The 26,311-nt window shown below is 38.8% G+C and overlaps 1 protein-coding gene and 1 long non-coding RNA gene across 11 annotated transcripts in view; one reads left to right on the forward strand and one right to left on the reverse strand.

Annotated features, from left to right (window-relative positions):
• The window catches only part of LOC121012477 (uncharacterized), a 94,182-nt gene extending 79,518 nt beyond the window's left edge, over window positions 1-14,664 (reverse strand). For 6 of the 8 annotated variants that reach the window (XR_005782123.1, XR_005782128.1, XR_005782124.1 and 3 more), the window contains exons 1-2: window positions 14,293-14,381; window positions 11,372-11,447 (exon numbers count right to left, since the gene is read on the reverse strand). This is a non-coding gene — a long non-coding RNA (uncharacterized LOC121012477). The other 2 variants (XR_005782125.1, XR_005782129.1) reach the window with 2 other exon arrangements.
• Window positions 1-26,311, forward strand: part of PLCB1 (phospholipase C beta 1) — a 709,896-nt gene that overhangs the window by 644,689 nt on the left and 38,896 nt on the right. Inside the window, exon 33 of one of the 3 annotated variants that reach the window (XM_040447663.1) lies at window positions 20,038-20,173. The exons of the other annotated variants lie outside the window; for them this stretch is intronic. The gene's annotated coding sequence lies outside the window, so the exon portion shown is untranslated. Of the gene's footprint in view, window positions 1-20,037; window positions 20,174-26,311 lie in introns of those variants that run through there. 3 annotated transcript variants of the gene reach the window in all.

Genomic DNA, 26,311 nt, shown 5'->3' on the forward strand with positions numbered 1-26,311 from the left:
ATAGAGCCTGAAAGAGACAGAAAAGATACAACTGTGAGATGGGAGGAAAACCAAGACTGTCAGAGAAACCAAGAGGAAAAAACAGCATCAATATATAGGGAATGATGCATAGTGTCTAAAGTGACTGAATGGTACAGCAAGGCACCTTTGACATTAATAACCAGGAGGCCACTGGTGCCTTTGGTATTAGTGATGAGTCAGTGGAAAGGTGGGAGTGGGGGCTGGATAAGAGTGGGATAAACAGGAGGCAAGGAATGGACAACTATTTTAGCTAATACTCTTCCAGAAGTCCAGACTTGAAGGGAAGCAGAAATCTGGAATAGTCATGGGGGATGTAAGGAATAAGGGAAAATCCATTTGAGAAGAGATGAATCAGTACTTCTAACTTTTGGTCCAGTCTAGTTTATAATGAGACTACTAAATAAAATGATTGCCAGGCAAGAATAGAGAAAAAGGGACCTCACCTATTTACCAACCTGTTTGCCAACCTATTTAAGTGTTGGCAGGGTTGTGTTTTTCTCTGATGAATCAGTATTCAGTGAAAGAACAATATCTTAATGAGTGTGCAGCATAAACTCTCAAGAACTATGAAGAACAATAAAGGGTTTCCCTAGACAGAACTCTCAAGAACAATAAAGGGTTTCCCTAGACAGAACTCTCAAGAACAATAAAGGGTTTCCCTAGACGCTGTTTAAATGTTTGGGTTGTTTTCTCTTGCTATTTAATACATTAACAGTAGTTCTGATACACCTTACAGAGTAATTCCCCAGAGCTGATCCACGAGGGCATCCACGAGGGCATAAAGCCTGCATGGTTGCTACACAATGTACCCGTAGTTCAAGAGATTTCCACATTTACCCTGCTGTGATTAGAATTCACTGTGTCTTGTGTAGGAATGAAACTACTTTGCACATAATAAGCTGATATATTTTCTTTTCTCCTTAAGCATCCTCCTTCCCTCCCCACCCTTCCTGAATCACAGCTCCAGGAAAGAAAAAGGACAGGGCTCCCTGAGGGAGAAGGTCCTCATTAGCAGGGCAGAAATCTTGAAAAACAGGGATTTGAAGAGAGGAAGGGATTTCTCCAAATTCCTTTAGCTTCTTTGAACACAGATAGCCTAAGGGGCTGGAGTCTTACCCTACACCCAGCAATGACAGGACTCAGGGTGTGCCCCAGAGGAAGAGGAGAGTGTCCCTTTCAACCCTGAGAACTGTGGGGAAAAGAAGGGAGAGAGAAGAGAGCAGGAGGTGATATTTGTATGTACTTCTGTCACTTCTACTCTCTGGGCCCAAATCTGGAAAGTTCCCATATCATGTACATCTGAGAGGGAAAAGGAAATGTCCTGTGTGCCCCAGTGATAAAAAGTGGTGGTATTGAGGGGGCTGGTGGAAGCCTAAGAACAAGACAAAAAGGCTCCCTCAGGCCAATTGGCTTGGGCCATGGACTCAAGAGGTGGTTACCGATCAATCACCCTGGATGGCCAGCAGCCATTAATCTGTGGAGAAGTCTAGGCCAGCCACTTCACAGCAGACACCTGTGAGGATATAGAAGGAAGCCTTGAAAGTCTGAGCCTGCTGACTCCTCTTCTCCCACTTTGAAGGCACTCTGAGTTCTGAAATAGACTGAGCCACCATTTTGAAGAACTAAAAGTCAGAAGGACATATTTGAAAAGCTGGATGTTATGCAAAGAGACTGAGTTGTACAAGAAGCTTTTAAATCCGGTTCTGTAGGGAAGTGGAATTGTGAAGCAACTCTAAGGAAATGGTGTTTTCTTTCATAGTTAGAAAGGCTTGGGCAGCTTTCCTTTCTGTCATTCGATGTGTGGCTCCTCCACCTCCAGGGAGAGTGGTTTTGGGGAAGTGTTTCTGCTGTGACTCACATGACACCCTTTCCTGGGCAGACAGCTCAGGGGCTGTGGTAGGCAGTGCCAGACAACTCCAAGTCAATAGAAAGGGAATGGGTCTCCTGGGAGTTTGCTAACCTGATTGCAGGTTTCCTGGACACCGTGTCCCCTCCAAACCCAACACCTGCTGTGACAGAGCTGTTTGTGATGAGGTGAATAACAAACAGTTTTGCCAAGGTTGGGTCACAGGGGAACAAAAAGCACACTTGCGCAGGTGCGGCCAGTCTCCCGGTTTCTCTTATAATTTTCTCTACCAAACAGAACTCTTGTCTAAAGCTTTGGCAAGATTTTTAGTCAAAGCCTTTAAAGTCACATTTGTAAAAGAAATGTTTACTATCTCATGGCTGAAAAGTATGCTCAATTCTGCTGAGCTATAACCTGAAATTTGTGGTTTTTCTGAAAGGTGTATTTCATCTGTAACTGCTCAGAGTATCTTTCTATTAAGATCAGCTATAAAATAAAATATTCGTATCAGAAAAATTAATGAGACTGGCTCTTGACAGCCACTTTTCTGAAGATATTTCAGTAGATTTATCCTGTAGATGTATTCATAAGTGAATGTATGCCCCTGCAAGGGCACAGAGTGAGCAAAGCTTTCCTTGTGACCTGCACATCTCTCCATCCTGATATGACTGCCAGATTTGGGCTCTGAAATCATCGTTTCCTTTTCTTTAAACCTGGTGCCTAAATATATTGTTTGGTGTGTTGGTCAGAGTTTTCTCATAAATCATTTACACTTCTATGTATTCCTCCGTATTTAAGTCCTCCTGATACACTAAAACGTGAAAAAAGCTATTATGTGTGATTTTACAGGACCCAAGATGCCAAGTGAAGGTACCTAGGGAGGCCATCAGCTGCACTGCACTTGCCATTGTTTGACCAGGATTTTGGCCTTTAGGGAACATTCCGTATAAAGATTAAAGCCAATTTAGTTGGAAAGCCTCGAGACTAAATATTGAGAACTATTTTATCACCTAGATTTCTAATCTTGGAATTGTAGCACTCACCCACTTATCAAAGTAGAATAGACAATAGGTTTTCTTCTTAAAATATTTTTTCTCTTGAAATTGGAGAGCAATGGATTTGAAAGTAGCTCCCCATCCTCATCCATCCATGGTAAGTATATATACATATATATTATATATAAAATACATATACAAGTACATATATACATATATATTATATATCAAATATATCAACATAAGATAATATAGAAATATAAAATATATAATTATTAAATATGTAAGCATATTTAAAAGCCAGATTCACTCATAGTTTTGGTCCATATCTCTAATCTAAAGAAACCCATATTGTTACCTAACAGCTTATAGGCAATAAAATTGTATCGCACCCCTGAATGAGAGCGTCTTGTCCTCTTTGAAATTTGTACCACGTGCATTACCTATCAAATGTGTTAATCTGTAGATATTTTTTTCAAACCACACATCCCTCTACCATGTCCCAGGGAACACATTCCTAAGTGAGCCCGCCTCATTGTCTTGTTGCGCAGCCATCTCCACACTAGCTATCCAGGTATAATGCCCACCATTTTAGAGATCCAGTCCCCTTTGATCCCAGGTCACAGGCTTCCCTTGTGTGTTGTGCAGATGTCAGGTACATGTAATTTCTGCTCTTTTGCATTGTTCGTTCCAGTCTACTTTCCTTTATGTTCCTGCCTTTACCCATTTTCAGCTGCAATTAATGTATACACTATTAAAGGGAGGAGAAAGCTTATTAATTGAAAAATTGATTATGTAACCTTGAGGGTTTTGTTTTCATTACCTCCAGTGTCCAGGACGGGCGTTATCCTTTCTGACTTAATGGGATTTTTCCACTGGACTCCTGACAACATCTTGTGTTCAGGCTACAGTGCCGTTCTCTGCTAGCTTCCTTCTTCATGCAAAAACGTGTTGAGCCATGGGCAAATTGAATTTACATTCATCCAAAGATGGGGTAAACGCCACTGCTAACCCTGAGAAACCTAAGGTAGAGAATTTTAGAAAAATTACAGGGGCGCCTGGGTGGCTGAGTCAGTTAAGTGTCCGACTTCAACTCAGGTCATGATGTCGGGCTCTGTGCTGACAGCTGAGAGCCTGGAACCTGCTTTGAATGCTGTGTCTCTCTTTCTCTGCCCCTCCTCTCTCTCTTTCTCTCTCAAAAAGAAATAAACATTTTAAAAAAACAAAAAAGAAAAATTACACAGAATAAGAAATACATACAATAAGAAATGCAAAGCACTTTGAAATAAGCTGGGCTGACATCTTCATTTAGCAGATATGAAAAGAGGCCCAGAGAGGTCCACTCACAGATAGTGGTAGGACCAGGCCAGACATCTAGTCTCCAGCGTCCTATTTTGTCCTCCCAACCTCACCCCCAGCTACTCTCTTCTCCCAGCCCTATTCCATTTTAGTGAATTTCAACGCAACACAAAAAAAGAAATAAGAGCTATACAGGCCTGAATATTAAAAATTATCTGCTGATTACAAAACAATTAAAAATTTATATACTAAAAAAAAGGGATCTCATTATGCACTGGACACAATTAAAATTTTTTGAAGTTTATTCATTTTTGAGAGAGAGAGAGAGACAGAGTGTGAGCAGGGGAGGGCAGAGAGAGAGGGAGACACAGAATTCAAAGCAGGCTCCAGGCTCTGAGTTGTCAGCACAAAGCCCAATGCAGGGCTTGAACTCAGGAACTGTGAGATCATGACCTGAACCGAAGTCGGTTGCTTAATGGACTGAGACACCCAGGCACCTCTGTCCTGGATGCAATTTAAATTTTAAAAGGCAACAAATTTTTCTCTATAGTAGAAATAACCTCTCTCTCGCTCATATATAGATAATATATAGCATATAATTATATATAGTAATATAAAACAACAGAAACTTTAAAATATGGAACACATTTATATAACCTATGTATGTATATTATTTTGTTAATTTTTACTTATTTATTTTGAGAGAGAGAGAGAGCATGAGTGCGGGAGAGGTAGAGGGATGGAGAGAGAGAGAGAGAGAGAGAGAGAGAATCCTAAGCAAGCTTTGCACTGACAGTGCCCAAACTCATCAACCGTGAGATCACGACCAGAGTTAAAATCAAGAGTTGGATGCTTAACCGGCCGAGCTACCAGGCACCCCTTCCTATGTGTATTCTTAAGGAGTCTTGTGCACTTCAAGGGACAGATTCTTAGAAGTGGCATGTAAATGGTTTCTCCCAGAATGATAGTTAAGGGGGAGAAAAGAGTCAAAGAATGCAAAACAAGCATTAATAGCATATAGGAGATCAATATATCATTAGAATGTAGAAGGCAAACAGAAAGGAGGTAACTGATTTTGGAGAAAAGAAAGGCAAAAACTAAGTGACCAGAGCACAGGCCCCCAACTGAGAGGGGCACCAGAAAGAGAAAACTGAAAGAAACAAATTATCAAAGAAATCTGATAAGAAACGTTTTCACAACTGAAGAACATTAGTTACCAGACAGAAGAGCCAAACTGATTGCCCAGCAACATGAGAGAAAGGGTCCACAGTAAAGCCCAAAGCTGGGAAATTTTGGAATACTAAGAAGAAAGATAAGTGTCCAAGTATTTCCAGAAAGGAAACTCCCAGTCACAAATTGACAGTCAGATGGGATCAAGATTTCCTACAGAAAATCTAGAAGTCAAATCTTCAAAATTATGAAATGATTTAATGGAGGATTGTTATATCTGACCTATTAGGCAAGAAAGTAGAAGTCAAAAACATGTCTGGATGTGCAGAATACCATACCTTCTACATGTTTTTCTAAAATGGAAAACAAACTCGGTGTCTACGTGTATGTGCATAGATATGAATATAAGTAAGAATAATATATAGGAAATTCTAGACTTTTACACATCAAACTTTTACTTTATTTTTAATGCTTATTTAAATGCTTATTATCTTTTTAAAAGTTTCTTAAATGTTTATTTATTTTTGAGAGAGAGAGACAGAGCATGAGCAGGTTAGGGGCAGAGAGAGAGGGAGACACAGAATCCGAAGCAGGCTCCAGGCTCTGAGCCATCAGCACAGAGCCCAACACGATGCTTGAACTCACAAACCACGAGATCATGACCTGAGCCTAAGTTGGACACCTAACCAACTGAGCCACCCAGGCACCCCCACATCAAACTTTTAAACCGTGGTTAAGTTGAAGGAGGCGGCTGGGATTGGCGAGGTGGTCAAGGGATGCTTTGCAGCTAACTATATTGTGTGTTGACATGTGTTTCTAGAAATAATGTATTTGTATATGATCTGGGTGATCAAAAAATATTCCAAATTTTAATGTTAAAGACTTTATTACTGCTACAAGTTAGTTTCAAATGGGAGATTGTTCGAAATCGAGGCTTTTCTCTAACTGTTCATCTGGATCCACTTGTTTCAAGTGCCCTCTTTCTTTCTATTTCTGGTTTTAAAAAGTCCAATTTAGCCTAAAAGAAGCTGTTATGATTCGTTGATATCACTGCATTTGTGTTAATTAGCCCTTCAAACTCGATTGGTTTTTAGTAGAATTACAGTGATTCTGAAGCAATCCTAAAGTCACCTGTTCCTCAGCCATATAGAAACCCACATCTGTTGCTGATGATCTAAGCTCTGAAAACATCAAAAAGCAAACTGTAGAGACCTGAGTTTCCAATAAAGACTCTGTATAACTTTCAAAATATGTTTAAATTCGTCAGCGAATGGGAAAGAAATTACGGAATGCTCAAAGCACAAAGCCCAAGTGAAAGCAGGTACCCAGAGAGGCAGAGAGAGAAGCAAAGCTGTTTTTCACCTTGAAAGTATCTGTCAAGTTGACATTGAACTTACCTTTTTTTTTTCATGATGTGTGGGTAGTGGACAAACAGGAAATGTAGACAAAGTGAGGAGTCTAATAAGAGCCCCAGTACATAAACTTGGGATTTCAGAGGACCACACAACATCACAGTATTCATGAATAAAAAATAAGCTCATCATTTCAAAGAACTGAAAGAAAATCGTTGGTCTCAAAGCTTAGTGTTTTGAGGAGGAAAATTTCTCCCTTAGAATTCATGATCACAAGCTATCCCTCATGTGGGTTTAAACTTCAATTCACACCACCTAACACACTCAGGATTTCGTTTAAATATGTCTCATCCTAGAAATCTTTGGGGCTCCTGGTGTAATCAATCTATTTGTATCTAAAGGAGCCCGTCCTCAAACCAGACCTTATGCCATTACTACAGTTAAATTTCCAAGAAATATCAGCTCATCAAAGCAATTACAATGAATACAAAGAAAGTCCATGAATGAGAACCTGCAGAAACAAAAGACAGAAGAATGAGCACTATAAAACTTTATATTTTGGAATTATGAGAAACAGAATGTTAAACAAGTGCTTTTAGAATTGATAATATGCTTCAAAAGCAATTGACTAAAAAGGGGGATGAAGTACATTTGAAAACAAATTGACTTTTTATGAATGAAAACACAATTACATTTAAAATTCCAGATTCCAGCAATAGAGAGAGACTTAGGAGATTTTGAAAGAGACCTATAATATTACTCAGTAGGAGTAATACTGAGGAGAGTGTCAGAGATGAAAAATATGGTAGAGAGATTAAGAGCCAGGATGGATAACATGAGAAGAGGTGAGCGACAATGAGGACAGGAGAATATGAGAAGGGGTTGTATTTCAGAATGGATGAAAGGTACAAATTCATAGATTCAGTAATCCCAAACAAGATACATTTTAAACAATTCCATATCTATATGCATCATATTGCAGTTTCAGAAGACCAAGGACAAAGCAAATATCTTAAAAACAGCTAAGGAGAAATTACTTTTAGAGAAATGACAATTAAATGCAAAATTGGCTTCTTAGCAGTAGCAATGGAAGCAAGAAGCCAGGGGGCTAGTATCTCCAATGTGCTGAAAGAGAAGTTCTGCGAGTCTAGAGTTTATCACTTAAAAGAGACAGCACTAAAGGCATTTTCAGTCCAACCCACATGACAGAAGATGAGGGGTAGGGGTGAGGGGGCAGGAAGGGCTGAGTGATTACTGTTAGCAGACCTTCATTAAAGGAAATCATAAACCTTTATGCTAGTCAGAGGAAGAATCAATCCAGATGGACAGTCTGAACAAAGACCAAAGAAAATTGTAAATAGGTAGATAATTCTACATGAACATTGATTATATAAAATGATAGTAATGTCTTATGGGATTAGATTAGAACTGACATATAAAACAATTCTATACCATTCAAGAAGAGGTCATTGGTATTAAAATATCCTACGTCCTTGTGTTGTTCAGCGAGAGGGTAAAGATATTGACATACACTTGCTTGATTGTGATAAATATTGAAATGTCTTGTATTACAAGAATATATAACTTCATATGTTTGAGAGAAAAAAAAATATGAGGTTGGAAAAAGTAATCCAAAAGAAAGCAAGAAAAAAAGTACAAGCAAACTTGAAGTAAGAGGTAGAAACTTCCAGTTATAAAATAAATAAGTCCCAGGGATGAAAAGTACAGCATAGAGAATATAGTCAATAAGATTGTAAAAAAAAAAAAAATACAACATAAGATTTTAAAAAATGAATCCATTAGTATCAACTATTGATACTAATGTCAACATATGTCAGAGGGCTGGCCTCCCAGTTGTCAGGAGCAGTGGCCTAAAATGGTCAGAGTAAAATCAAGACCTGAGCAATTTGGAGGCCAATTTACCAAAGAGGTAGGAGTGGGATTCTGGGCATTTCTCTTAACTATAGAGTTATAGCGATGCCTACAGGCAGCGTGCAGATTGAAGGATGAGATCAGTGGTAAGAAGAGTATTAGGATGCAAATCCAATTATTGTAGCAAAGTCAGAGTCTCCACCAGAAAGCAAATAAAAGGCAGCTACACATGAGCTGGATAAATTTCCTAAGCAACAGTCCTGCATCTCCCTGAACACTTCTCAGAAATGGCATTGAAATCCCCTATTGGGAAAACACTTCTGAATTCCAAGACTAATTAAAAGAATGATAGTTCTACCTTTGATCTGTTGCGATAAAATTAGTATGTGAATTGGGGAGAACAGAGATGATATTATTTCCTAATACAACATTATATTAGCTTCCTAATCAATTAATATATACTTTATCCAGTTTTATATCATATTGAAATATTAATATTTGATTTGACATGTCTGTGGCCAGTTTCAAACAGGGCCATTTTAAACCAGTTATGTCTTGGTGTTAGGGGCAAAGGCCCTAACTGCGTCTTTGCTTCTATGGGATGCTCATTCAGTTCTTATCCTTTGGGTTCATACCTTGTTTCAACAGAGAACAGGCTCAAGCCAGGAAGGCTTTTTACACAGGGATGCATTTGGTCTCTACCACCTCTTAGATAGTTCAGAAGGCCCTTGAAGATTTTACACATTCAAAATATCCTGGAATACTTCCGACCAAGTCATAAGGTCATCACCATTATCTGCTAGTGACATTTTGTTCACTTTGACATTTTGCCTCAGTGTTCATTCCTGGTTCTTAACGGCTTTGTCAGCACCTCACTGAGTTGGCAATGACACCCACCACACTCCTTATCACCCAGCCTTGGAGAATCAGTTTAGCATCGTATCCCTTTGTTTGTTGCACCTGATGCATCCTGCATTCAGACTGTTCATGATGCATGTACAGTAATCAAACTGCATTTTTTAACTCAAAGGCTCAATACTTTTATTTAGTATTAAACCACAGATTGTTGGACCTGTAAGTAGGTCACACCTTGTATGGAATGACCCAGCTCTGTCCTTTGCCATCTGGCTACATGAATCAATGTCAGATGGATGCAAATATATCTCTGAGAGGAGACCCTGGAAAACAGCGCTGATATACCAGCCACCAACCCCAGGACAGTTACCTGTCCCAGAAAAATGTCTTCAAGGTAAATCCAAAGGCATCACAGCACAAGTTTAAATATGATTTCACTGTCTATTATTTTCATTGGATGCTAGAGTCTGAATAGATTCTGTCTTTACTTCATTTATCTTACTTTTATTACATGCCCAGATTCAGAGGGATTCAGGGACAGCATGAAGTGGATATGGAAGAGCATGCGATAAAAACTATATGTAGCCTCAAGGGCAAAGAAATAATCATACTGAGACAGTGAGGTTTGTCTGGCTATTTGTCCAGTAACCAACTGGCTGCTTGATTATCACAAAGCCACTGGAATTAATGTGTCCTCAGGGTTTTGGACTTCAGAGCTTTAAAGGTATGATAAGGATTGGGATTAATTATTATAATTATAAATATTATTTATTTAGAGGTAGCTTTGTTTGCACAGCTAACACAGCTGACAATAGTGCACGCAGAATAGAAAGATAAAAATCAATAGAGAATAAATGGGGAAAATGAGATGTGGGGGAAATAAAAACAGAAATGTAACATGGAGGCAGGAAGGAGTAAGTTAGTAAACCACACACAACACACACCCTATAATAGCATGTATATTAGTTGGTGTTGAGCCACGGAGTCTGTAAGTCAAAACCAGCTGTAGAGAGGAAATATCCCTGGAGTAGCTTGGGCTTGCATAGAAGGTTGGCATCTTATACTTCCCGTCCCCAGATGCTTCCATATATTTATACTATCCCCATATCCTTGTTGTTGTACATTTCTCCATTTAAACATTTCTTAAATTCATTTAATGTGTCTGTACCATACCAGGTTCTGGGGAAAGCATTGTTTATAAAAGTAGACACAGTCCCTGCTCTAGCAGAACTAATGGAGAAGTGAGAGAGGTAGGCAGAAAACAAATGATCACATAAAGGAATGTGTAGCTACAAACTGACATACCTTCTCTGAAGGAAAGGATGATGTTTCCAGGAAAATTTATTACAGAAAAATCTAGACTAGTCTGGATGGGGTAGGTATCAAAGGGTAAAAGGTCAGGTAGGACTTCTTAGAGCAAGTAATATTTGAATTGGGTGCTGAAGTTGAGTAGGAACTAAGTAAGTAAATGATGTGGGGTCCAGTGGAGTGAGGAAGAGTATATAGATGGAGGGAAATCTTTGTAGAGAGAAAAAATAGTACATGCAAAGGATGTGTGGTAGGAGGGACCATTATGTGTTCAAGGGACTGAAAGGCCATGGTAGAGAGTGCACACAAAGCAAAGAAGAAAATAAAAAATGGGGAAAGAAAGGTGGACAGAAGTGAAACCCACACATTAGCAATTTTGGTTTTTATCCTAACAAGTCTTAAGCCTGGGTGGAGGTAGTGATATGACCAGATTTAAGTTTTGAAAAAATCCTATTGATTGAAGAGAACAAATTAAAGGATAGAAATGGCAAGCAGGATGTAAAAGATTAGGGCTATTCTATTAGTGCAGTCAAGAGACATTAGCCGTGTGGACTTGGTTTGTAACAACGGAGAAAAAGAGAGGTAGAAGGATGTAAGAGGTAGGATTTGGTGCTAGGTCAGTGGTAGGTGGAGGGAAAGAGTCACAGAATTACCTGGATTTGAAGTTTGTGCAACTGGGTGGTTATTGTCACCCATCACTGGCCCAGGGAATTTCAGAAGACAGCCAAACTGTAAAAGATGGAAGGAGCCATGAGGGCAGAATTGGACATGGCATGACTCAAATGCCTTAGAGGCATCTAAGAGAGAAGTCATGCAGATGGTGAGGTATACCAATTTAGAATGAAGAGACAAGTTCGTTGGAAAGTAAAGATTTGTGAATCAGATGTAAATACAGGTATAGGTATAAAGGTGGAAGGGAGACATGAGCATGAATGAGGTTCCCAAGGAACGGAATATAGCAAGAGAAAGAAAAGGCCTCAGATGGAGCCTTGGAGAACTTTCAAGGAGCATTTTGGCCTGAGGTTATTCTGAACACAGCATTAGAATTGTAGGGGCAAGAATTTTTTTTTTTTTTTTCACCACGAACTTCTACGTCTTCCCTATTATTTTGCTTTGTTTTGTTTTACCAAGGATAGACAACCATCCCCATTTCTTGCTTTAGAATTTCCTTAGGTAACTCTAGATTACCTCTGCCAGTAATGATAGAAGTTTCACCATAAATGGTCTTAATCAAGATGAAGAATACTTTTTAATTGGGTTAGATTTTAATGAATAGGACTTTATATGTGTGCTAAATGATGCTTGTTACCAAAACCGTTTAAGCGTTAGTGATTTTATGCGTTTGTCTTTTACTAGTCAATTACTTTGGCCTTGACCTGTGGGATTAGCATAAGGTACTGGCCATAGATGGTCTGAGATTTTATTTCAGATGGCTTGGGGTTCACGCACAGTCATTTACTTAGAAATGACCACCTCATTTATTTTAGAACATGACATCCTTGGGTCAGTCTTGCAAGCTCATTATTGTAAGCTATGTTTAACAGAAGTATAGGATTTTGAAACGAATAATCGAGGAAACTAGTAGAAAAGTTTAAGTTCATATTATACAGTAGTTTTCATTGTCTAATACTGGGTTTTCATAGTAGATATTGAATAAGAGGATACTATCCTTATTGATAGGCATAGTTTTCCTTCCACAATTTTTTTTTAATTTTTTTTTTTCAACGTTTATTTATTTTTGGGACAGAGAGAGACAGAGCATGAACGGGGGAGGGGCAGAGAGAGAGGGAGACACAGAATCGGAAACAGGCTCCAGGCTCTGAGCCATCAGCCCAGAGCCTGACGCGGGGCTCGAACTCACGGACCGGGAGATCGTGACCTGGCTGAAGTCGGACGCTTAACCGACTGCGCCACCCAGGCGCCCCCCTTCCACAATTTTTTAAAAAATTTGTTTTAATGTTATTTATTCCTGAGAGAGAGAGAGAGAGAGAGAGAGAGCGTGCATGAATGAGGGAGGAGCAGAGTGAGAGAGGGACACAGAATCTGAAGCAGGCTCCAGGCTTTGAGCTGTCAACACAGAGCCCGATGCAGGGCTCAAACTCAGGAGCCGTGAGATCATGACCTGAGCCAAAGTCGGATGCTTAACAAACTGAGCCACCCAGGCGCCCCATCTTTCCACAATTTTTGTTTTGCTGAATTTGGTAGTGATGACATTTCAGTGAAGAGCTGCATTTCATGCATGTGTGTGCATGTATTTGCACATGCTGTGTGTGTTTGCCCATATTTCTTATGTAATTAAAACCAAGACATCAACTATGATTTTTTCAGAAGGAACAGTAACTGTATAACTTAAGCAGCAAGTAGAAGAATCTATTTGTTTCTTTATTTTTTTTAACATAGGCAAAAGGCAAGAACGTGTTTTTCAAATTAATATGAAAGATAATTATGGAGCTGCACTGTCTAACACGGTAGCCACGAGCCACAAGTGGCAATTAGAATTTAAAATAATTAAATAATCTTAAAAATTAAGTGTTTGTGTCACAGCAGCCACATTTCAATAGTGCTGTGTAGCTGGTGTCTACAGTGTTGAACAGTGCCAGTATGTAACTTTTGCACCGTCCCAGAAAGTTCAACTGAAAGGTCTCTGACTAAAGTAGGAATCAAATCCAGGCTACTGCCAGTTTTGCATAGCCTGATGAACTAAGAATGACTTTTACATTTTAAAGTGATTGAAAAACGTGGGGCGCCTGAGTGGCTGAGTCAGTTAAGTGTCTGACTCCAGGTCAGGTCATGATCTCATGGTTCATGAGTTCAAGCCCTGCATTGGGCTCTGTGCTGACCGCTCAGAGCCTGGAATCTGCTTTGGATTCTGTGTCACCCTCTCTCTCTGCCCCTCCCCCGCTCACGCTCTGTCTCCCTCTGTCTCTCAAACATAAATAAATGTTTTAAAAAAATTTAATGATTGAAAAACAACCAAAGGAAGAATGATATTTTAGAACGTAAGAAAATCATCCAAAATTCCAAATTTAGGGTTTCTAAATAAAGTTTTATTCAGCACAGCCATGCCCATTCCTTTTTGTATTGTCTGTGACTGTTGTCTCACTGCAGCTGCCAAAATGAGTAGCTGTAACAGACCCGATAGTCTGCAAAGTCTAAAATGTTTACTCTCCGACTCTTTACAGAAAAGTTTGCTAATGCTTGAGCTAAAGGAGGGAACGTAGCAGTGTCACAAATCACTTTGAAAGAGACCATTCTGTGTGGTTTTGGAAAAGGAAATCAGAGGAAGGAATAGTGTCTTCAGAGCTCATGGCCTGATTTGCTTGCTGGAGGATACCCTACATGTTAGGATTTGATGGTGGACTGGGGTAAGGGCTCCAGAAATGCTGGAGGTAGCTTTTAACATGAATCCAAAGGGCTTCATCAAAACCTCCGCTTTCTCAGAGTCTTTCTGTAATTTTTTAAAGATACTGTCGAAAGCTCATTTCTGTCTAGAACCCGCTATCCTCCCCATTGTCAAAACACAAATTAAGTTCTCTCAAAGGCTTGACAGCATGAAACAAGGAAATTCACTTACCCTCCTGACGGCATTGCCAATTATCTTCTTAACCTTCTCTTAGGCGGAATGGCTGAAACAATGAAAAATTATTTTGAGTGGGACCTGAGCCAAGCCAGCATCAATCTGCTCTCATTATTATCATGTCTCCCCATCTCTTGAGAATGGGCTCACTATTAAGAATATGCCACCTCTTATTGGGCCAGGATTAAATACATGCAAGATCTTCGTGGAGCCATTCCCTGTCAGAAATGCCACAAGGCTATTGAGAATTTCTGCAGGAACAGGATTGCATCTTTTGTACCTGTGTATTGACTGGTGCTGTGACAAAGTACCTTAGGAAGCTCAGCCAACACCCATTGGATAATGTTGTTGTACAAGATTGTATCTGGGGGGAAAAAAACCCTCAGGAAATGCATTGCTTGTTTAAATCTCTTAAGTCCTCAGCATTAGCCTTAAGCCTAAGTGACTTCAAAGGAGTAAATCATCAGGAAAATCTGTGACCCAAGGGAATGTCGGCCAGCAAAATGCTGTCCAGGTTTTCTTGGGCATGGCTAAATTCAGGCACAAATGCAAATCCCCACCTCAGGAGTGTGCACCCTTGACCTCCCAGCGGCAGTTCCAATCACTGGCTGCTAGGGGGTTTTTCAGGTTAATACCATGATATGATAGAACGAACATGAGCTCATATATTTCCAGTCTGTAAGATTTCTGAGCCTGGTTCCTATCCACCTACTTTGGTTTGTACTGTCTTTCTTTATATCCTGGGGCAAATAGATATTTTTGGAATGTTCTGTAGGCAGATTTGAGGACATCTGATCAACATAGAATTCCATGTTGATGCATGCCTGGAAGGAGTCATTGGACCAGTAATTCCATAGTAAAGGGAGCTAAAATTCAGCCTTTTTGATATTTAGTTTTCTTGCTGACATGCATCTGATTTATTTAATTTAATTTAATATTAATGAATGGAAAGGGTAGAGCCAACTGGGAACATATAAACCATTTGGTTTTTAAACCAAACCAAAAAAAAAAAAAAAAAAGATTCTTGGAGTAAAATTTTGCGTTACTGAATGGGATTTGAAATTATGATGGAGATCCCTGAAGCATATAGCAGCAGTTTGGGGAGCAAAAGGTGTTTTTTCACCACGTAGAGGATCCAATGCCAGATAGACGGTCTTGTCAGAAAATATCATGAAGCCCATCTGTCTTTGATAATTGCTTCAAATTGTCTACATATATAATCCAAAGTCTCCTTTTAAATGTTTATACTGTCAGTGGTCTTTGATTTATAACCACTGGACCAAGAAATGGTATTAGCTCCATCATGCATCATTTCTAGAGGATGTAAGGAAGGGGACCATTGGAGAAAATGAAGGAAGTCTTATCAGAGAAAGAGATGGGTAAAAAGAAAAAGAAAAAAAAACAGAAAGAGAGAAAAGAAAGGGAGGAAGGAAGGAAGGAAGGAAGGAAGGAAGGAAGGAAGGAAGGAAGGAGATGAGGCTGAGAAAGAAAATAGGGTCAGAACTGGCAGACCCTTCCAAGAGGCAATAAGGGCTTAGAGCTTTATTCGTAGGACAATAGCAGTCATTCTCAATGCATAGTCCAATTTCTGTTTTAGTAGAATTACTCTGTGATGTGGGGACTGAGTTGGAAAGGGGAATGAGGAAAACAGAAGACTACTCCATAAAATAGTGATATTCTGCATTTATGTCCTTGAGAAGAAAGCACAGGTAAGGATCACCCAATGCATGTTTGATAGATAAAAATATTCCCTGTCAAATGGTTCAGGATGATAGAGGAAACAGGACCACTAACCCATCACATGCATTTTTTTTAAATTATGTATCAGATCAAGTACCCTGTCTAAATGCAACGAACTTTATAGTTGTTTTTTTAAAGAAATGTTTGAACCCCACGAGAAACTCTTGAATGTGTGTCTGCATGTATTAATTGTAATCAAATCTACTTAAAGACTGACATATAGGCAGAGAATATATTGTAGCCCAGATTTCACAGGGATAACCCCAGACACAGCCTTTAGAAGCAATGCTGTTTTCCATAGGTAGAACCCTCCACTACATTCAGAGCATATAATATATACTCATGTTCAGAGAAACCTGGAAGGGGAGATGAAAGTAAACCTGCTTTTTCTCTGGCCCACACAACTATCTGCCACACGATGGACAGTCATATCATATTTCATTAGAATGTTGACCACAGGTTCAATGGTGACCTTTCTGTCTCTCGATATTCATTTAAAATTTCCCTGCTTTGGGGCGCCTGGGTGGCGCAGTCGGTTGAGCGTCCGACTTCAGCCAGGTCACGATCTCGCGGTCCGGGAGTTCGAGCCCCGCGTCAGGCTCTGGGCTGATGGCTCGGAGCCTGGAGCCTGTTTCCAATTCTGTGTCTCCCTCTCTCTCTGCCCCTCCCCCGTTCATGCTCTGTCTCTCTCTGTCCCAAAAATAAATAAATGTTAAAAAAAAATAAAATTTCCCTGCTTTTGTTTCTAGCTGGATAATTTTCCCTTGGCCTCCAGTGCCTTAGGATCATCACTATGATGTTCTCATCATTATAAAAGAGTGGGGTCATATTAATGCCCTCAGGACTTACCTTAGACATTGGGATGTTGAATAAATCCCACCAGTTCCTCTTATCATAATATGCCTCTTCTTCTTGAAAGCAAAGCCCCAAAACAAAAAAGTTGAAATGGCAATTTATTTTTTGATAAATGAATTTTTTGAAACAAATTTCACAAATTTATTTCTATTATTATTCCTTATTCTTATTCCCTATTCTTCCAGTTAAAATTTAATTTTCAAAGTCAGGTTCAGACTTATGAATTCACCTAGTAGATACTGTTTGTCCTTTGCATATGATCTTTTAATTGACATTTTATTGACCTAAGGATGTAAGGACAGAAATGTAATTGGTTCCATTTCTAACAGCAAAAAAGAAACTATTACTGGCTGTAATAAAATTTTGTGGCCTTAAATTTTAAATAGAACAGTTGTTTATACTTACTCAGGGAAATGGAGAGTTATATAGGAAATTTAAATAAATCATGGAACACTTGGTCCTGAAAAGTGCCCATTATGATACTTTAAACAAATTAAATTTAATTTAGAGGTTTCAGGTCTCCTGAGTGTCAGGGAAGGTGAAAATGCAGCCATAAGATATAGAGACTGGCACGAGGAAAAATAGCCAGAAATTATGAACTTGGATTTCATTGCACGTCCTTGTGCTGCATCATTGCTTAAAAGATGATCTTGATGACCACTGACATCTTATAAGCTTGAGTGCAAAGTGAGATGGATTCCTTTTCCATGGATTCAAGCTCATGATAGTTCCTGAGCCAGATTATAAAAATCCCTATCATAAGATTGTGAGAAATGAAAGGAAAGTATCAGGATTGAAAGCATGACCCACAGATGACTCCCTTGTTTAAAGACAATGTTTGATCTTTCTTTCAGTGGATGGCTTCCTGAGCAAAGATCTTTACTATAAAAGGGAACTGTTTAAAACTTTACCACATGGATTAGTCTGATTTCTTAGGGAAGCACGATGGAGATTAGTGATTTGATGACAAAGGCCCATGTTCCTCAGAAAGTACCCCATATTGGCAGCTAGACAGCACAATCAAGAATTGTTGTGGAATCATAGCAAACTCCAATTTTTTTTATAAGAGCTGGAGTGGGTTGAGTGATGGTCCCCCCCAAAACAGGTCCACATTCTAATTCCCTGAACCTATGAAGGTTACCTTATTTGGAAAAAGAGCTTTTGAAGATACAATTAAGGTATGGATTTTGTGATGAGGAGATCATCCTGGATTTTCCAGTGGGCTCTAACTCCAATAGCATGTGTCCTTCTAAGAGTAAACATTTGACACAAGCAGAAATGGAAGAGGAAATATGACCACAGAGGCAGAAACTGGAGGGGTACAGGCACAATAAAGAATGCTGGCAGCCACCAGCTAGGAGATGCAAGGAACTAGTTCTCCCCAGGAGCCTTGGGAAGGAGGAAGACCCTGCCAACACCTTGATTTCAGATTTCTGACCTCCAGAACTGTAAGACAACGGATTTCTAGCATTTTCAGCTACATAATTTGTGGTAATTTGCTATAGCAGCCACAAGAAACTAATACACCAGTAGTACATTCAATTCCCTCCATTTATTGGTACCTTTACTAGTGTCTGCATTTCTGCATGAGGTATCTTAAAAGTCTTTCCCTTTCCATGCTCTTGCACATCCTTCTGGAATGCACTCTATGGTAGCAGTACAAACCATTACAACCACATTTCTTATAGATTGTATGTGTGAAATCTGCAGACCTCAAAAAGTATTTGATCAAAAACAACCCTTGAATTAGTGATTTGTTTCCTTCCTGAGTTCACTCATTCAACAAATTCTTGTTGAACATCTACTATGTGCCAGGCATTATTCTGAGTAATGGGAATCCAGCGAGGAAGAAAATGAGCAAAAAACCTTGCTCCCGTACAGTTTTCATGGCAAACAACAGGTAAAATAAAGAAATGAAATATGTAGCATGTTGGGAGGAAATAAAACTATAGAGAAAACTCAAAGAAGAAGGGGGGACAGGGAGTGGAAGTTCTCTATTCCTAAAGGATGGTCAGGGAAGGCTTTATTGAGAAGGTGACCTTTAAGAGATGGAACAGAGAAACAGAACCAATAGAAGCTACAAGATTTATTATAAGGAACTGGTTCACATGATTATGGAGGCTGGAAAGTCTAAAATCTGCACAGCAGAGATGTCCCAGTTCAAGTCCAAAAGCCAGAAGTTGCTGGAGAACCAGGAAAACACTTCAATTCAAAGGCCATTAGGAAAATTTTCTCTTTGTAGGAGGGTCAGCCTTTTGTTCTATTCAACTGATTGGATGACCCAGCAGATCCGATGGTAGCTAGGTTTAATATTATGTGTCATACATACACTCACTTATAAATGAAGAAATGGAGCTCAAACAGTTAAGTAACTAGTTTCACTAATAGAAACTAAGCATCAAACATGATTATGGTAGACTCTAAAGTCTACTTTCTTTTCATTTATTTATTAAACTTTTTCAGTACTTCTAAAAAATGTGCTGGAGCTGTGGACTCCCAAAGATTCAGGGCTGATCTGTGTGTATGTGGGGTGGGGTGGGGTCAACATATTTTCCCCAGTGCTCTGTTCACACTTCATAGAACCACAGAGAATTCTCCAACATTTGTAGGGCTGCTGTGAGAGCCCATAAAACTGAATTGAAGTAGCAATAATGGGATCTTCTCCTGTATGAGCCCAAGCACAGCCCTGCACCCCAATCAGCCAGTCCAAAAATAGTGTGAGCTTCTAAAGATGAAAGAGACCTGGTCCCTGCTTTCAGTTCACTGGTAATCTCATTAGGGAGATACAACCAAGTGAAATGACGGCTCTGTGACATTGACATAAGTAGACAGGAGCCTAAAAAAAAAAAAAAAAAAAGAGTACTTGGTCTGCAGAAAGTACCCAGGGAAAGGAAATTGTGAGTTGAGTGGAAAAAGATATTGCAAGAGGTCCAGGGAATGTGGAAAGTCTGTAAAGGGACAGGCTTGAGCAAATTATCTTAGAGCAAATCATAGACTCCCTCTTCACAAGTTCCAAGTTTTCATAACTTTAGTAACTTTAGCCAGTATGTTTTTCTTTGTTTTTGGAGAAAATAAATTCATATATGCTATAAGAGCAAATTCAACATGTAATCTTTCATTGATTTGATTTTCTTTTTTATTTGGTAGATACTACTTCATACTGAATCTCATCAAGAATAATGTGACCTGATTCACCCACCGTACTGAATGACTACCCCCCCCTTTGTGAATGGTTTTTTGTGGGTTTTTTTAAGAGAGAGAATTTGCACGTACACACATGCGCAGGAAAGGGTCAGAGACAGAGGGAGAGAGAATTCCAAGAAGGCCCCTCACTATCATGACCTGAGCTGAAACCAAGAGTAGGAAGCTTAACCAAACTGAGCCACCCAGGTGCCTCAATGATTTACCCCTTTTTAAATTTGATATCAGATTTTATTTTATATGCAGGCATAGCATCCCACGATAATTATAACTGAAAAAAAACTAACAATAAAACACTTTCTATAAGCATTTTCTGTTATTGCAATCTGCAGAAGTAGTCTACTGTTATCTCGCATGGCAGCTTCCTTAAAACATGTGAGTAATGGCTATTAAGTCATTTTATGGAGTTATTTCTAAAACAATATGCTTTGTCATGTTACTTTAATTACCTTTAGCTGTAGCTTTATTTTAAAGAACAGAACCCCTTATCGTAACTGTTATAATACAGACAAATTCTTTTTCCCCTTGTGGGAATCATGAGGCTAATGTGTTTGCCTTTTTCCTTCTGAAATAGATCTTTGTTAAAAGGAGATAAGTACAGTCACATTAATGGAAATCAGCAGTTCTCTTCATTCTGTGTTGAATCTCAAGCTTTTACTGCCTTTCTAGCTCTATCCTTCCATAAGACAAATCCTTTTGCTGGCAGGGGCTCTAAGCATGGTACGCATGTGCATGCAACTCCTGATTTATAATCTCTGCTCTTATGCTTGTGCTAATTGATATTAAAATCAGAATTCCAGGCTAGATGCTAATAAAGGAAATAAGTTCTGAACCATGCAGATCACAATTTCTGACGGTTTTGTTCCTGTGCATGGAACTAACAGGCTCTGCAGTTCCAAATTCAAATTCTCCACTGACTCTCAGCTCATGTCTTTGAATGTGTGATTCATACTTGCGGTAACTTCTCGGAGTCATTTCTTAGGGATGTTGAACTTGCTTGGAGGGGCTTTAATTTGATTCTTTAGCTTTGTGCAAAGAGCTAGTTATTTGATGTGGTCTCTGGTTTGGAGTAAGAAGGGAGTAAATGTAAATAAGGCATTAGCCTTGTCCAATTGCTATCAAAGTTAGAATTAATAGCCTACGTCTGTAGTTTTGAAAGCATCTTGGCTTACGTGGTCATGGTTGCAAACTGTAATAAAATTGGAACAGAACAAGGAAATGATGACATCAGTGTAAAATAGAATGAAATGTGACCACTGCAAATGCCATGCTTTACAATATTCTAAAAGCCTGGAGAGAATGGTAAGGGCCAGCTTACTCATGCATAGGGATAGGTAGGTAATCAGTAAAAATGCTTACATAGAAAGTGAATGATGTTATTTTTAATGCAGATTTTTAATATTTGGATCAATTTTAGTGTTCTTTGTGAACTTTATATCAAATAAACGGTCAGAGCTATTTATTATCATTTCTTGCTAATGACTACTGGTTTTGACTATTTGTCTAGACTTACAAGTGATTCAGAAGGGTGGTTTTGAATCATATAAAGTGGAAATGCAAAATCTCCTACTGAAGTATTTTTTATTTCATATTGAACTAAAGAAAGTGTGAGGATTTAGTACCCAACAGGTTCAATTCATGGACTTGACAGTGAAATGATTACAGAAAAACAACAGGCCAAATCTGAAAAGGAAGAAATCATAAATTCTGAATATATATTTTTTAATTGATGTTAATCGCACATGAAGTATTTTTTTTAATATCAGAAACCACACGCAATTCACCAAAATGAAACTGTGAGTATTGGAGTTTGGAGAATGACAGTATTTCACCCTTTTGTATTTTACCAAGTTGTGGCGAAATCATGACCTGATAGCATCATCTAGACAAAAAGTTTGAGGAACTTCCATATTGTGAACATAGAGAACCTCTGTAAGGCATTGTTTCAAAGTTAGGACGTCCTGGCTTTGGAAAATTTCATTTTTTGAAAATTAAAGTTAGACATTGGCAACCCAGTGACTTCTACTTTCCTGCTGGAACAAACTTTAATATTAGGCCAGTAGTTTCAGGCCAACTTTTTGATTTGACAAGTTTTGATATGCCTAAAAACCAAACATTCACCCCCACCTTAGGCATATTCACTTATTTATTCATTGTATGTTTTATTTTTTTTAATTTTTTTTAATTTTTTTAACGTTTATTTATTTTTGAGACAGAGAGAGACAGAGCATGAACGGGGGAGGGGCAGAGAGACACAGGGAGACACAGAATCCGAAGCAGACTTCAGGCTCTGAGCCATCAGCCCAGAGCCCGACGCGATGCTGGAACTCACGGACGGCGAGATCGTGACCTGAGTTGAAGTCGGACGCTTAACCGACTGAGCCACCCAGGCGCCCCTCAATGTATGTTTTATTAGATTAACATATACATTCATTACAAATAAAAGTATATAGAATATAGAATATATTTTAAAAGTATAATGACATAATCATGAAAAAGGATGAAAATAGTGTTTTCTTTATTAATATTCAAATGGCTCTTTGGCTCTCAAAGTGAGAGCACATGTGTTTGAACAGACTTCATGATTTCCAGTCTTAGTTTAACACTTTGATTCAGAAATTTAAAGCATTGGCTCTAAGTGTAGGTATTTTTTCAGTGCTTGGTTTAGTAACCGTCCCTGCTGGAAGAAAAGATTCCTCACATAGATTTGAAGATTGAAATGGAAGAATGCATCTCAGCTATGTTTATTGTATCATTACACCCCTTTCATTCATTCCTATCCACCAATAGATGCTTAATTTTTAAGTGCTCTGCTAATTATACTGGCTTCACACTTTTGTTAACATGCTCTACACTTAAGGCAAGGTTTGTTGTTGACTAAGAGAAGTAATTCATATTTCAAAGAGCTTTCTTAATAATATTATTTTTTAGACTGATCCTCCTGTGATATCTAATTGTTATCTCATGATGTAATAGTAAGGGAAAAGTCAACTCTGCCAGTTATTTATTGTTTAGCACTTGTATAATTAGTAGTATGGTCCATCTCCATTTTTTTTGTAGGGTTGGTTTGGTTCAAATAGGAAAAGTAGCCCGTAAATCCACTTAACCTGGCCACATGGGTACTGAACATATTGCAAGATGCCAAAACTGAACATATAAGCAAGGGTTCCACTGTTCAGCGCTCAAAGATGTGAGACCCTCCTCTTTCCTCAGAAGGCCTTGAGCCCTGTGTGGCACCCATAGACATCTGGCAAACACCAGCATCAAACTTTATAATAAGTATGAGTAAAGCTAAATTTCTTGCAGGTGGAGTTTCCTAGTATTCTTTTCCCATATTCCATTGGATCATTTTTCTAAGTATATTCTGAGCATAAACATGCCTCCTTGGAGGGTACAGGTTTAGAATACTAGATCATTTTTTTCTTCTCGAGAAAACAGATCATGAGTTCTTTTGGTGCTTAGAGAGTTCTGGTATTTTGGAGGCAGGAAAGATACTTGAAGTGCCCATGTTGTAAGCATTATCTCTTTGAATAGATCTAAGCATATTATATCTGTTAATTTTTGCTTTATGTAGTTTGAAGATATAATTATTAGGTGCATACATTATTTAGTATTGTTATGTTTCCCTACTAAATTGATTTTTTTATCAATACAAAATGTCCCTCTTCAATTTTTCTTGCCTTAATGTAATGCTATCCAATACAGTAGCCACTAGCCTAGTGTGTCTATTTAATTTTAAATTTTAATTTTAAATTAAAGATAAACAGATTTAAAAATTTAGTTCCTCAGTTGCTCTAGTCACATTTCAAGTGCTCATGAGCCATGGTTAGTGGCTACTCTATGGTATAGCACAAAGAACATTTCTATTATCCCAGAAACTTCTATTGGACAAGGCTGGCTTAAGCTACTTCATCTGAAATTAGAACAACTACACTTGGTTTCTTTTAGTTGATGATTGCATGGAGAATTATAAAAATCCACAATCATAGATGGAGCTTACCCTCAAAAAGCAGGAAAAAAAATCAATAAGGATACAGAGCATTTGAATAACACAGTTAACCAGCATAATCTAATCCATGCATTTAATACATTAACTCCAACAACAGTATAATACATATTCTTTTAAGCACATACTGAAAATTTACCAACATAGGCTCTGTGCTAGGTCATAAAGCCAGTCTCAAAACCTCAAATTATTAAAATCATGTGGAGTATACTCTTTCACCATAGTGGAATTAAGCTAGAAATCAATGATGGAAAGAAAGTAGAAAATCCCCAAGTATTTGGAAAATAATCAACATGCTTTTAAATAACCCAGGGGTCAAAGAAGAAATCAAAATTAAAATGAGAACTATGTATTTTGAACTGAACAGTAATGAAAATACAACATATTAAAACATATGAAATGTGGTGTCTGGGTGGCTCAGTTTGTTAAGATCCAACTCTTGATTTCAGCTCAGGTCACAATCACGTGTTTGTGAGATTGAGCCCCTCGATGGACTCTGTGCTGTCAGCGCAGAGGTTGCTTGGGATTCTCTCTCTCTCTCTCTCTCTCTCTCTCCCTCCCTCTGTCTCTGCTTCTCCCACAATAGAGCACACACACTCTATCAAAAATAAGCCTATTATATATATATATATATATATATATGTATATATATGTGTGTGTGTGTGTGTGTGTGTGTGTATAGATAGATATATATACACACATATGAAATGAAACATATGCAATGTTCGGAGAGCAATGCCTAGCTTTCCATGCATATACTAGAAAAGAAGACAGGGTGATACTCAGTGCCCTAAGCTTCCATCTCAAAAAAGTAGAAAAGAAACAGCACATTAAAACCCAGAGAAAGTAGAAGGAAGCACGTACTAAAAACAAGAATGGCAATCAGTGAAATAGAAAATAGGTGCGACACATGAGTGACTCCGTTGAGCAACCAACTCTTGATTTTGGCTCAGGTCATGATCCTGGGGTCACGAGATTGAGCCCTGCATAGGGCTCCAGCACACTAAGTATGGAGCCTGTTTAGGATTCTCTTTCCTCTCCCTCTGCCCCTCTCCCTGACTTATGCTCTGTTTCTAAAATAAAAAAAGAAAAGAAAATAGGCAATAATACAAAAAATCCAGAAGGCAAAAAGTTTTCTTTATTAGTCAAAAATGGTTATTACAATTGATAAAACCCCCTGTAACATTGATTTATCTCTAATGAACTTAATTGCAATCATTGCTCGGGTAAGTTCTTTGAAGCCATAATTTGCTAAACTTTCATCCACGTCCATTCTCTTTCCATTATGCCAGGCTTTTTAAAAGCCTGCTTTTCATCATTAAGTTGAAGCATAATGATATAAGAGCGTAATCAGGATAATAAAAGTACTGAAGGAAGGCAGAGCATTGAGAGAAAGCAAATCTGTGAACACAAGGAGCACAGGGGAGGTGACATTAAAATGAGTCTTTCTAAAGGACAGACAGTGTAGAGAGGGAGGGACAATTAAGTATTAATTTTTTAAAAGATGAAAAAAAAAGAGCTTCTCCCCTATTTCACCTTTCAGAGAGGTAGGAGAAAATGATTGACAGGACACAAATATTGGTTTTAACAGTGGGGACAGAACGAGTACACTTGACATCAAGTCTCACTACAGGGGGAGGCTTTGATTACTGAAGGCACACTTCAGGGGGCATGTACCTCCATAATCATGAGCTCAGCAGAACTGGGAGCACACAAAGGCATCGCATCTACAGTCTGGGTTTGGCTACCACCATACTGGCGTAAGCTACTCACCAGTGCTTCTCAAACTTTAGTGTGCATGCAGACCATCTGGGGATCCTATTAAAATGCAGGTTCTGGGGCTCCTGGGTGGCTCAGATGGCTGAGTGTCTGACTTTTGATTTCAGCTCCAGTCGTGATCTCATGGTTTGTGGGTTCAAGTCCCACATCAGGCTCTGTGCTGATAGCATGGAGCCTACTTGAGATTTTCTCTCTCCCTCTCTCTCTGCCTTTCTCTCTGTCTCAAAATAAATAAATATAAAATAAAATAAAATGCAGGTTCTAAGTGAGTACATCTGGGTGGACTTTATAAGAAGTCCACATTCATAGTCTGACTTCATAACAAGCTCCCAGATGATGCTGATGCTGCTGGTCCATGGACCACATTGAGTAGGAAGATTCTAACTCAGAAGTCCAAGCTAGCAGCCCAATACCAAATCATGACACCTGGCTTGT

The sequence above is a fragment of the Herpailurus yagouaroundi genome, unplaced genomic scaffold (genome assembly GCF_014898765.1).
Source record: "Herpailurus yagouaroundi ecotype Mexico unplaced genomic scaffold, PumYag 196, whole genome shotgun sequence".
Taxonomy (NCBI): domain Eukaryota; kingdom Metazoa; phylum Chordata; class Mammalia; order Carnivora; family Felidae; genus Herpailurus; species Herpailurus yagouaroundi.